Source organism: Heterodontus francisci, chromosome 5, assembly GCF_036365525.1.
Source record: "Heterodontus francisci isolate sHetFra1 chromosome 5, sHetFra1.hap1, whole genome shotgun sequence".
Classification (NCBI taxonomy): domain Eukaryota; kingdom Metazoa; phylum Chordata; class Chondrichthyes; order Heterodontiformes; family Heterodontidae; genus Heterodontus; species Heterodontus francisci.
In genome coordinates, this window is record NC_090375.1 from 5,542,186 (window position 1) to 5,556,772 (window position 14,587).

General features: G+C 56.4%; 1 protein-coding gene across 1 annotated transcript in view; it reads left to right on the forward strand.

The window, feature by feature from the left end:
- Positions 1-3,556: 3,556 nt before the first annotated feature.
- fastk (Fas-activated serine/threonine kinase) overlaps positions 3,557-14,587 on the forward strand; it is a 223,642-nt gene continuing 212,611 nt past the window's right edge. The window contains exon 1 of the mRNA XM_068031041.1: positions 3,557-3,660. The gene's annotated coding sequence lies outside the window, so the exon portion shown is untranslated. The remainder of the gene's footprint in view (positions 3,661-14,587) is intronic.

Consider the following 14,587-nt stretch of genomic DNA (forward strand, 5'->3'; position numbering starts at 1 on the left):
CACAGACCCTCCGACTGTCAGGCCCTCCCTCATGACTGACCCTCCGACTGTCCGGCCCTCCCTCATGACTGACCCTCCGACTGTCCGGCCCTCCCTCATCACTGACCCTCCGACTGTCCGGCCCTCCCTCATCACTGACCCTCCGACTGTCCGGCCCTCCCTCATCAATGACCTCCGACTGTCCGGCCCTCCCTCATCACTGACCCTCCGACTGTCCGGCCCTCCCTCATGACTGACCCTCCGACTGTCCGGCCCTCCCTCATGACTGACCCTCCGACTGTCCGGCCCTCCCTCATGACTGACCCTCCGACTGTCCGGCCCTCCCTCATCACTGACCCTCCGACTGTCCGGCCCTCCCTTATCACTGACCCTCCGACTGTCCGGCCCTCCCTCATGACTGACCCTCCGACTGTCCGGCCCTCCCTCATCACTGACCCTCCGACTGTCCGGCCCTCCCTCATCACTGACCCTCCGACTGTCCGGCCCTCCCTCATCACTGACCCTCCGACTGTCCGGCCCTCCCTCATCACTGACCCTCCGACTGTCCGGCCCTCCCTCATGACTGACCCTCCGACTGTCCGGCCCTCCCTCATCACTGACCCTCCGACTGTCCGGCCCTCCCTCATGACTGACCCTCCGACTGTCCGGCCCTCCCTCATCACTGACCCTCCGACTGTCCGGCCCTCCCTCATGACTGACCCTCCGACAGTCCGGCCCTCCCTCATCACTGACCCTCCGACTGTCCGGCCCTCCCTCATCACTGACCCTCCGACTGTCCGGCCCTCCCTCATCACTGACCCTCCGACTGTCCGGCCCTCCCTCATCAATGACCCTCCGACTGTCCGGCCCTCCCTCATGACTGACCCTCCGACTGTCCGGCCCTCCCTCATCACTGACCCTCCGACTGTCCGGCCCTCCCTCATCACTGACCCTCCGACTGTCCGGCCCTCCCTCATCACTGACCCTCCGACTGTCAGGCCCTCCCTCATGACTGACCCTCCGACTGTCCGGCCCTCCCTCATGACTGACCCTCCGACTGTCCGGCCCTCCCTCATCACTGACCCTCCGACTGTCCGGCCCTCCCTCATGACTGACCCTCCGACTGTCCGGCCCTCCCTCATCACTGACCCTCCGACTGTCCGGCCCTCCCTCATCACTGACCCTCCGACTGTCCGGCCCTCCCTCATCACTGACCTTCCGACTGTCCGGCCCTCCCTCATCACTGACCCTCCGACTGTCCGGCCCTCCCTCATCACTGACCCTCCGACTGTCCGGCCCTCCCTCATGACTGACCCTCCGACTGTCCGGCCCTCCCTCATGACTGACCCTCCGACTGTCCGGCCCTCCCTCATGACTGACCCTCCGACTGTCCGGCCCTCCCTCATCACTGACCCTCCGACTGTCCGGCCCTCCCTTATCACTGACCCTCCGACTGTCCGGCCCTCCCTCATGACTGACCCTCCGACTGTCCGGCCCTCCCTCATCACTGACCCTCCGACTGTCCGGCCCTCCCTCATCACTGACCCTCCGACTGTCCGGCCCTCCCTCATCACTGACCCTCCGACTGTCCGGCCCTCCCTCATGACTGACCCTCCGACTGTCCGGCCCTCCCTCATCACTGACCCTCCGACTGTCCGGCCCTCCCTCATGACTGACCCTCCGACTGTCCGGCCCTCCCTCATCACTGACCCTCCGACTGTCCGGCCCTCCCTCATGACTGACCCTCCGACAGTCCGGCCCTCCCTCATCACTGACCCTCCGACTGTCCGGCCCTCCCTCATCACTGACCCTCCGACTGTCCGGCCCTCCCTCATCACTGACCCTCCGACTGTCCGGCCCTCCCTCATCAATGACCCTCCGACTGTCCGGCCCTCCCTCATGACTGACCCTCCGACTGTCCGGCCCTCCCTCATCACTGACCCTCCGACTGTCCGGCCCTCCCTCATCACTGACCCTCCGACTGTCCGGCCCTCCCTCATCACTGACCCTCCGACTGTCAGGCCCTCCCTCATGACTGACCCTCCGACTGTCCGGCCCTCCCTCATGACTGACCCTCTGACTGTCCGGCCCTCCCTCATCACTGACCCTCCGACTGTCCGGCCCTCCCTCATGACTGACCCTCCGACTGTCCGGCCCTCCCTCATCACTGACCCTCCGACTGTCCGGCCCTCCCTCATCACTGACCCTCCGACTGTCCGGCCCTCCCTCATCACTGACCTTCCGACTGTCCGGCCCTCCCTCATCACTGACCCTCCGACTGTCCGGCCCTCCCTCATCACTGACCCTCCGACTGTCCGGCCCTCCCTCATGACTGACCCTCCGACTGTCCGGCCCTCCCTCATGACTGACCCCCCGACTGTCCGGCCCTCCCTCATGACTGACCCTCCGACTGTCCGGCCCTCCCTCATCACTGACCCTCCGACTGTCCGGCCCTCCCTTATCACTGACCCTCCGACTGTCCGGCCCTCCCTCATGACTGACCCTCCGACTGTCCGGCCCTCCCTCATCACTGACCCTCCGACTGTCCGGCCCTCCCTCATCACTGACCCTCCGACTGTCCGGCCCTCCCTCATCACTGACCCTCCGACTGTCCGGCCCTCCCTCATCACTGACCCTCCGACTGTCAGGCCCTCCCTTATCACTGACCCTCCGACTGTCCGGCCCTCCCTCATGACTGACCCTCCGACTGTCCGGCCCTCCCTCATCACTGACCCTCCGACTGTCCGGCCCTCCCTTATCACTGACCCTCCGACTGTCCGGCCCTCCCTCATCACTGACCCTCCGACTGTCCGGCCCTCCCTCATCACTGACCCTCCGACTGTCCGGCCCTCCCTCATCACTGACCCTCCGACTGTCCGGCCCTCCCTCATCACTGACCCTCCGACTGTCCGGCCCTCCCTCATCACTGACCCTCCGACTGTCCGGCCCTCCCTCATCACTGACCCTCCGACTGTCCGGCCCTCCCTCATCACTGACCCTCCGACTGTCCGGCCCTCCCTCATCACTGACCCTCCGACTGTCCGGCCCTCCCTCATCACTGACCCTCCGACTGTCCGGCCCTCCCTCATGACTGACCCTCCGACTGTCCGGCCCTCCCTCATCACTGACCCTCCGACTGTCCGGCCCTCCCTCATGACTGACCCTCCGACTGTCCGGCCCTCCCTCATCACTGACCCTCCGACTGTCCGGCCCTCCCTCATCACTGACCCTCCGACTGTCCGGCCCTCCCTCATCACTGACCCTCCGACTGTCCGGCCCTCCCTCATGACTGACCCTCCGACTGTCCGGCCCTCCCTCATCACTGACCCTCCGACTGTCCGGCCCTCCCTCATGACTGACCCTCCGACTGTCCGGCCCTCCCTCATCACTGACCCTCCGACTGTCCGGCCCTCCCTCGGTCCTATTCCGGAGTGTCCGCCTCGATTCTGTGCTCAGGTCGCTGGACCGGGATTTGAAATGAACAGCCGCCAACTCGGATTCCTCAGCGCGCCTGCGCGGGGGGGGGCGCGCGCTGGCCGGCGGGGGCGCGCGGGGGGAGCGCGCTGGACGGCGGTGGCGCGCCGGGGGCGCGCGCTGGACGCACGGCCTCGGGAGCAGAGTGAGCGGCGCCGGCCGCAGGAGCAGGAGGAGCCGCGGCTTCAGCGCGGCCTCCCGGACAATGTAAGTGGGCGGTTGCCGCCCGGCTCGGAGCTTGGCCTCATCAGCCCGGTGGCGGGGACTGGAGGCCCGGGAATAGCGTGAATGTGGAGCAGGGAGAGGCCTGAGGGAGAGCCGAGGCCCGGGGAGAGGGTGAATAGGGCCCGGGGAGAGGGTGAACAGGGCCCGGGGAGAGGGTGAACAGGGCCCGGGGAGAGGGTGAATAGGGCCCGGGGAGAGGGTGTATAGGGCCCGGGGAGAGGGTGAATAGGGCCCGGGGAGAGGGTGAATAGGGCCCGGGGAGAGGGTGTATAGGGCCCGGGGAGAGGGTGAATAGGGCCCGGGGAGAGGGTGAATAGGGCCCGGGGAGAGGGTGTATAGGGCCCGGGGAGAGGGTGAATAGGGCCCGGGGAGAGGGTGAATAGGGCCCGGGGAGAGAGTGAATAGGGCCCGGGGAGAGGGTGTATAGGGCCCGGGGAGAGGGTGAATAGGGCCCGGGGAGAGGGTGAATAGGGCCCGGGGAGAGGGTGAACAGGGCCCGGGGAGAGGGTGAACAGGGCCCGGGGAGAGGGTGAACAGGGCCCGGGGAGAGGGTGAATAGGGCCCGGGGAGAGGGTGAATAGGGCCCGGGGAGAGGGTGAGGCCCGGGGAGAGGGTGAGGCCCGGGGAGAGGGTGAACAGGGCCCGGGGCCTATTACCAGTGGTGGAAGGAATGTGGGGAAATAAGTATAAGCATCAATAAATTACTGTACAAAATATTAATATAACTAGGGTCAATAAATATATTAATTATAATTCAATAATCTAATTGAAAATATAATTTATTCAGAGATTTACATTATACCTGAAATAATCCAGAGATATTCCACAATAGATATCTCCAATGTACTGGAACATAGCAACAGGAGGAGGCCATTCAGCCCCTCGAAACTGTTCCCACCATTCAGTGAGATCATGTTTTATTGGTGACCCAACTTCATGTATGCACCCTTGCTCAATCGCCTTTTATACTTTTGGTTCAGAAAAATGTATTTGGACTTGCGGGACACAGTAAAACTTTAATTATCGATAAAAAGACAAAATGGATGTCAAGTCGATTTAAATAGATATCTATTATAAAAATATAAAATGTGTAAATTACATTTATTTGCATCAACTCTGGGGTACAGTGCTGGTGGGGACAGGTCTGTCACTGTATAACATTGGGGGAGAGTACTGGTGGGGACTGGTCTGTCACTGTATAACATTGGGGGAGAGTACTGGTGGGGACGGGTCTGTCACTGTATAACACTGGGGTACAGTACTGGTGGGGATGGGTCTGTCACTGTATAACATTGGGGGAGAGTACTGGTGGGGACGGGTCTGTCACTGTATAACATTGGGGGAGAGTACTGGTGGGGACGGGTCTGTCACTGTATAACACTGGGGTACAGTACTGGTGGGGACGGGTCTGTCACTGTATAACATTGGGGGAGAGTACTGGTGGGGACGGGTCTGTCACTGTATAACACTGGGGTACAGTACTGGTGGGGACGGGTCTGTCACTGTATAACATTGGGGGAGAGTACTGGTGGGGACGGGTCTGTCACTGTATAACACTGGGGTACAGTACTGGTGGGGACGGGTCTGTCACTGTATAACACTGGGGTACAGTACTGGTGGGGACAGGTCTGTCACTTGATAACACTGGGGTACAGTACTGGTGGGGACAGGTCTGTCACTGTATAACACTGGGGTACAGTACTGGTGGGGACAGGTGTGTCACTATAACACTGGGATACACTACTGCAAACTCCACACCGGCAGTACCCAGAATTGAACCCGGGTCGCTGGAGCTGTGAGGCTGCGGTGCTAACCATTGCGCCACTGTGCCACCAGGACTGATGGGGACACGTCTGACACTGTATAATTACACAGGGTTACGATATTGGTGGGGATAGATCTGACACTGTATAATTACACAGGGTTACGATATTGGTGGGGACAGGTCTGACACTGTGTAACACTGGGGTACAGTACTGGTGGGGACAGGTCTGTCACTGTATAACACTGGAGTACAGTACTGGTGCGGACATGTCTGTCACTGTATAACACTGGGGTACAGTACTGGTGGGGACAGGTCTGTCACTGGATAACTTTGGGGTACAGTACTGATGGGGACCAGTCTGACACTGTATAACACTGGGGTACAGTACTTGTGTGGACAGGTCTGTCACTGTATAACACTGGGGTACAGTCCTGGTGGGGACAGTTCTGACACTGTCTAACACTGGCATACAGTACTGGTGGGGACGGGTCCGTCACTGTATAACACTGGGGTACAGTACTGGTTTGGACAGGTCTGTCACTGTATAACACTGGGGTACAGTACTGGTGGGGGCAGGTCTGTCACTGTATGACACTGGGGTACAGTACTTGTGGGGACAGGTCTGACACTGTATAACACTGGGGTCCAGTCCTGGTGGGGACAGGACTGACACTGAATAGCACTGGGGTACAGTATTCGTGGGGACAGGTCTGACCCTGTATAACACTGGGGTGCAGTACTGGTGGGGACGGGTCTGTCACTGTATTACACTGGGGTACAGTACTGGTGGGGATCGGTCTGTCACTGTATAACACTGGAGTACAGTACTGGTGGGGACAGGTCTGACACTGTATAACACGGGTACAGTACTGGTGGGGACAGGTCTGTCACTGTATGACACTGGGGTACAGTACTGGTGGGGACGGGTCTGTCACTGTATAACACTGGGGTACAGTACTGGTGGGGACAGGTCTGTCACTGTATGACACTGGGGTACAGTACTGGTGGGGACAGGTCTGTCACTGTATGACACTGGGGTACAGTACTGGTGGGGACGGGTCTGTCACTGTATAACACTGGGGTACAGTACTGGTGGGGACAGGTCTGTCACTGTATAACATTGGGGTACAGTACTGGTGGGGACAGGTCTGTCACTGTATGACACTGGGGTACAGTACTGGTGGGGACGGGTCTGTCACTGTATAACACTGGGGTACAGTACTGGTGGGGACAGGTCTGTCACTGCATAACACTGGGGGACAGTACTTTTTTAGAACATTACAGCGCAGTACAGGCCCTTCGGCCCTCGATGTTGCGCCGACCTGTGAAACCTTCTGACCGACACTATTCCATTTTCATCCATATGTCTATCCAATGACCACTTAAATGCCCTTAAAGTTGGCGAGTCTACTACTGTTGCAGGCAGGGCGTTCCACGCCCCTACTACTCTCTGAGTAAAGAAACTACCTCTGACATCTGTCCTATATCTATCACCCCTCAACTTAAAGCTATGTCCCCTCGTGTTTGCCATCACCATCCGAGGAAAAAGACTCTCACTATCCACCCTATCTAACCCTCTGATTATCTTATATGTCTCTATTAAGTCACCTCTCCTCCTCCTTCTCTCCAACGAAATCAACCTCAAGTCCCTCAGCCTTTCCCCGTAAGACCTTCCCTCCATACCAGGCAACATCCTAGTAAATCTCCTCTGCACCCTTTCCATAGCTTCCACATCCTTCCTATAATGCGGTGACCAGAACTGCACGCAATACTCCAGGTGCGGTCTCACCGGAGTTTTGTACAGCTGCACCATTACCTCGTGGCTACGAACTGGTGGGGACAGGTCTGTTGCTGTATGACACTGGCATACAGTACTGGTGGGGACAGCTCTGACACTGTATAACACTGGGGTACAGTACTGGTGGGGGCAGGTCTGTCACTGTATGACACTGGCATACAGTACTGGTGGGGGCAGGTCTGTCACTGTATGACACTGGCATACAGTACTGGTGGGGACAGCTCTGACACTGTATAACACTGGGGTACAGTACTGGTGGGGACAGGTCTGTCACTATAACACTGGGGTACAGTAGTGGTGGGGACAGGTCTGACACTGTATAAAACTGGGGTACAGTACTGGTGGGGACAGGTCTGACACTGTATAACACTGGTGTATTGTACTGGTGGGGACGGATCTGTCACTGTATGACACTGGGGTACAGTACTGGTGGGGACAGGTCCGTCACTGTATTACACTGGGGTACAGTACTGGTGGGGACAGGTCTGTCGCTGTGCAACACAGGTACAGTACTGGTGGGGACGGGTCTGTCACTGGATAACACTGGGTACAGTACTGGTGGGGACACATCTGTCACTGTATAACACTGGGGAACAGTACTGGTGGGTACAGGTCGTTCACTGTATAACACGGGTACAGTATTGGTGGGGACGGGTCTGTCACTATCACACTGGGGTACAGTACTGGTGGGGACAGGTCGGACACTGCATAACACTGGGGTACAGTACTGGTGGGGACAGTTCTGTTGCTGTATAACACTGGGGTACTGTACTGGTGGGGACAGGTCTGACACTGTATAACACTGGGGTACAGTACTGGTGGGGACAGGTCTGTCACTGTGTAACACTGGGGTACAGTACTGGTGGGGACAGGTCTGTTGCTGCATAACACTGGGGTACAGTACTGGTGGGGACAGGTCTGTCGCTGTGTAACACGGGTACAGTACTGGTGGGGACAGGTCTGACACTGTATAACACTGGGGTACAGTACTGGTGGGGACAGGTCTGTCGCTGTGTAACACGGGTACAGTACTGGTGGGGACGTGTCTGTCACTGTATAACACTGGGGTACAGTACTGTTGGGGACAGGTCTGACACTGTATAACACTGGGGTACAGTACTGGTGGGGACAGATCTGTCACTACAACACTGGGGTACAGTACTGGTGGGGACCAGTCTGACACTGTATAACACTGGCATACAGTACTGGAGGGGACGGGTCTGTCACTGTATAACACTGGGGAACTGTACTTGTGTGGACAGGTCTGTCACTGTATAACACTGGGGTACAGTACTGGTGGGGACAGTTCTGACACTGAAAACACTGGCATACTGTACTGGTGGGGACGGGTTTGTCACTGTTTAACACTGGGGTACAGTACTGGTGGGGACAGGTCTGTCACTGGAAACACTGGGGTACAGTACCGGTGGGGACAGGTCTGACACTATAACATGGGTGCAGTACTGGTGGGGACTGGTCTGTCATTGTATTACACTGGGGTACAGTACTTGTGGGGACAGGTCTGACACTGTATAACACTGGGGTACAGTACTTGTGGGGACAGGTCTGACACTGTATAACACTGGGGTACATCCTGGTGGGGACAGGTCTGTCACTGTATAACACTGGGGTACAGTACTGGTGGGGACGGGTCTGTCACTGTGTCACACTGGGGTACAGTACTGGTGGGGACAGGTCGGACACTGTATAACACTGGGGTACAGTACTTGTGGGGACAGGTCTGACACTGTATAACACTGGGGTACATCCTGGTGGGGACAGGTCTGTCACTGTATAACACTGGGGTACATCCTGGTGGGGACAGGTCTGTCACTGTATAACACTGGGGTACAGTACTGGTGGGGACGGGTCTGTCACTGTATCACACTGGGGTACTGTACTGGTGGGGACAGGTCTGTTGCTGTATCACACTGGGGTACAGTACTTGTGGGGACAGGTCTGACACTGTATAACACTGGGGTACAGTACTTGTGGGGACAGGTCTGACACTGTATAACACTGGGGTACATCCTGGTGGGGACAGGTCTGTCACTGTATAACACTGGGGTACAGTACTGGTGGGGACGGGTCTGTCACTGTATCACACTGGGGTACTGTACTGGTGGGGACAGGTCTGTTGCTGTATCACACTGGAGTACAGTACTGGTGGGTACAGGTCTGTCACTGTGTAGCACTGGGGACAGTACTGGTGGGGATATGTCTGTCGCTTTATAACACTGGGGTACAGTGCTTGTGGGGACAGGTCTGACACTGTATAACACTGGGGTACAGTACTGGTGGGGACAGGTCTGTCACTGTATAACACTGGGGTACAGTACTGGTGGGGACAGGTCTGACATTATGACACTGGGGTACAGTACTGGTGGGTACAGATCGTTCACTGCATAACACGGGTCAGTACTGGTGGGGACGGGTCTGTCACTGTATCGCACTGAGGTACAGTACTGGTGGGGACAGGTCGGACACTGTATAACACTGGAGTACAGTACTGGTGGGGACAGGTCTGACACTGTAACACTGGGGTACAGTACTGGTGGGTACTGGTCGTTCACTGTATAACACGGGTACAGTACTGGTGGGGACGGGTCTGTCACTGTATCACACTGGGGTACAGTACTGGTGGGGACAGGTCTGTCACTGTGTAACACGGGTACAGTACTGGTGGGGACGGGTCTGTCTCTGTAAAAGACTGGGGTACAGTACTGGTGGGGACAGATCTGTCACTGTATAACATTCGGGTACAGTACTGGTGGGGACAGGTCTGTCACTGTATAACACTGGGGTACAGTACTTGTGGGGACAGGTCTGACTGTATAACACTGGGGTACAGTACTGGTGGGGACAGGACTGACACTGTATAACACTGGGGTACAGTACTGGTGGGGACAGGTCTGTCACTGTATAACACTGGGGTACAGTACTGGTGGGGACGGGTCTGTCACTGTGTAACACGGGTACAGTACTGGTGGGGACGGGTCTGTCACTGTAAAAGACTGGGGTACAGTACTGGTGGGGACAGATCTGTCACTGTATAACATTCGGGTACAGTACTGGTGGGGACAGGTCTGTCACTGTATTACACTGGGGTACAGTACTTGTGGGGACAGGTCTGACTGTATAGCACGGGTACAGTACTGGTGGGGACAGGACTGACACTGTGTAACACTGGGGTACAGTACTGGTGGGGACAGGTCTGTCACTGTAAAACACTGGGGTACAGTACTGGTGGGGACGGGTCTGTCACTGTATAACACTGGGGTACAGTACTGGTGGGGACAGGTCTGTCACTGTATAACACTGGGGTACAGTACTGGTGGGGAGAGGTCTGACATTCTGACACTGGGGTACAGTACTGGTGGGTACAGGTCGTTCACTGCATAACACTGGGGTACAGTCCTGGTGGGTACAGGTCTGTCACTGTATAACACTGGGGTACAGTACTGATGGGGGCAGGTCTGTTGCTGTATCACACTGGGGTACAGTACTGGTGGGGACAGGTCTGACACTGCATAACACAGGGGTACAGTACTGGTGGGTACTGGTCGTTCACTGTATAACACGGGTACAGTACTGGTGGGAACAGGTCGGACACTGTATAACACTGGGGTACAGTACTGGCGGGGACAGTTCTGTTGCTGTATAACACTGGGGTACAGTACTGGTGGGGACAGGTCTGTCACTGTGTAACACTGGGGTCCAGTATTGGTGGGGACAGGTCTGTCACTGTGTAACACTGGGGTACAGTACTGGTGGGGACAGATCTGTCACTGTATAACATTCGGGTACAGTACTGGTGGGGACAGGTCTGTCACTGTATAACACTGGGGTACAGTACTTGTGGGGACAGGTCTGACTGTTTTACACTGGGGTACAGTACTGGTGGGGACAGGACTGACACTGTATAACACTGGGGTACAGTACTGGTGGGGACAGGTCTGTCACTGTATAACACTGGGGTACAGTACTGGTGGGGACGGGTCTGTCACTATAACACTGGGGTACAGTACTGGTGGGGACAGGTCTGTCACTGTATAACACTGGGGTACAGTACTGGTGGGGACGGGTCTGTCACTATAACACTGGGGTACAGTACTGGTGGGGACAGGTCTGTCACTGTATAACACTGGGGTACAGTACTGGTGGGGAGAGGTCTGACATTCTGACACTGGGGTACAGTACTGGTGGGGACAGGTCGTTCACTGCATAACACAGGTACAGTACTGATTGGGGACGGGTCTGTCACTGTATCACACTGGGGTACAGTACTGGTGGGGACAGGTCGGACACTGTATAACACTGGGGTACTGTACTGGTGGGGACTGGTCTGTTGCTGTATCACACTGGGGTACAGTACTGGTGGGGACAGGTCTGTCACTGTATAACACTGGGGTACAGTACTTGTGAGGTCAGGTCTGTCACATTCTCACACTGGGGTACAGTACTGGTGGGGACAGGTCTGTTGCTGTATCACACTGGCGTACAGTACTGGTGGGGACATGTCTCTCACTGTGTAGCACTGGGGACAGTACTGGTGGGGATATGTCTGTCGCTGTATAACACGGGGGTACAGTACTGGTGGGGACGGGTCTGTCACTGTATAATACTGGGGTACAGTACTGATGGGGACAGGTCTGACACTTTATAACACTGGGGTACAGTCCTGGTGGGGACAGGTCTGACACTATAACACTGGGGTACAGTACTGGTGGGGACAGGTCTGTCACTGTATAACACTGGGGTACAGTACTGGTGGGGACAGGTCTGTCACTATAACACTGGAGTACAGTAATGGTGGGGACAGGTCTGTCACTATAACACTGGGGTACAGTACTGGTGGGGAGAGGTCTGACATTCTGACACTGGGGTACAGTACTGGTGGGTACAGGTCGTTCACTGCATAACACAGGTACAGTATTGATTGTGGACGGGTCTGTCACTGTATCACACTGGGGTACAGTACTGGTGGGGACAGGTCGGACACTGTATAACACTGGGGTACTGTACTGGTGGGGACAGGTCTGTTGCTGTATCACACTGGGGTACAGTACTGGTGGGGACAGGTCTGTCACTGTATAACACTGGGGTACAGTACTTGTGGGGTCAGGTCTGTCACATTCTCACACTGGGGTACAGTACTGGTGGGGACAGGTCTGTTGCTGTATCACACTGGCGTACAGTACTGGTGGGGACATGTCTCTCACTGTGTAGCACTGGGGACAGTACTGGTGGGGATATGTCTGTCGCTGTATAACACGGGGGTACAGTGCTTGTGGGGACAGGTCTGACACTGTATCACGCTGGGGTACAGTGCTGGTGGGGACAGCTCTGACACTGTATAACACTGGGGTACAATACTGGTGGGGACAGGTCTGTCACTGTATAACACTGGGGTACAGTCCTGGTGGATACAGGTCTGTCACTGTATAACACTGGGGTACAGTACTGGTGGGGACAGCTATGACGCTGTCTTACACTGGGGTACAGTACTGGTGGGGGCAGGTCTGACACTGAAACACTGGGGTGCAGTACTGGTGGGGACTGGTCTGTCACTGTTACACTGGGGTACAGTACTGGTGGGGATGAGTCTGTCACTGAATAACACTGGGGTACAGTCCTATTGGGGACAGGTCTGACACTGTATAACACTGGGGTACAGTACTGGTGGGGACAGGGCTGACACTATAACACGGGTGCAGTGCTGGTGGGCACTGGTCTGTCACTGTATTACACTGGGGCACAGTACTGGTGGGGATGGGTCTGTCACTGTATAACACTGGGGCACAGTACTGGTAGGGATGGGTCTGTCACTGTATAACACTGGGGTACAGTACTGGTGGGGACAGGTCTGTCACTGTATAACACTGGGGTACAGTACTGGTGGGGACTGGTCTGTGACTGTATCATACTGGGGTACAGTACTGGTGGGTAGAGTTCTGTTGCTGTATAACACTGGGGTACAGTACTGGTGGGGACAGGTCTGTCACTGTGTAACACTGGGGTACAGTACTGGTGGGGACAGGTCTGTCACTGTATAACACTGGGGTACAGTACTGGTGGGGACTGGTCTGACACTGCATAACACTGGGGTACAGTACTGGTGGGGACAGGTCTGACACTGTATCACACTGGGGTACAGTACTGGTGGTAACAGGTCTGTCACTGAGTGACACGGTGGTACAGTCCTGGTGGGGACAGGTCTGTCACTGTATAGCACTGGGGTACAGTACTGGTGGGGACAGGGCTGACACTATAACACGGGTGCAGTGCTGGTGGGGACTGGTCTGTCACTGTATAACACTGGGGTACAGTACTGGTGGGGACAGGTCTGACATTGTATAACACTGGGGTACCATACTGGTGGGGACAGGTCTGACACTGTATAACACTGGCGTACAGTACTGGAGGGGTCAGGTCTGACGCTGTGTAACGCGGGTACAGTACTGGTGGGGACGGGTCTGTCACTGTATAACACGGGTACAGTACTGGTGGGAACGGGTCTATCACTGTATCACACTGGGGTACAGTACTGGTGGGGACAGGTCGGACACTGTATGACACTGGGGTACAGTACTGGTGGGGACAGTTCTGTTGCTGTTTAACTCTGGGGTACAGTATTGGTGGGGACAGGTCTGTCACTGTGTAACACTGGGGTACAGTACTGGTGGGGACAGGTCTGTCACTGTATAACACTCGGGTACAGTACTGGTGGGGACAGGTCTGTCACTGTATAATACTGGGGTACGGTACTGGTGGGGACAGGTCTGACACTTCATAACACTGGTGTACAGTACTGGTGGGGACAGGTCTGACACTATATAACACTGGGGTGCAGTACTGGTGGGGACGGGTCTGTCACTGTATTACACTGGGGTACAGTACTGGTGGGGATGGGTCTGTCACTGTATAACACTGGGGTACGGTACTGGTGGGGACGGTCTGACACTGTATAACGCTGGGGTACAGTACAGGTGGGGACAGGTCTGACACTATAACAATGGGGTACAGTACTGGTGTGGACAGGTCTCTCACTGTATAACACTGGGGTACAGTACTGGTGGGGACAGGTCTGACACTGTATCACACTGGGGTACAGTACTGGAGGGGACAGCTCTGACACTGGATAACACTGGGGTACAGTACTGGTGGGGACAGGTCTGTCACTATAACACTGGGGTGCAGTACTGGTGGGGACAGGTCTGTCACTGTATAACACTGGGGTACAGTACTGGTGGAGACAGGTCTGTCACTGTATAACACTGGGGTACAGTACTTGTGGGGTCAGGTCTGTCACTGTCTCACACTGGGTACAGTACTGGTGGGGACAG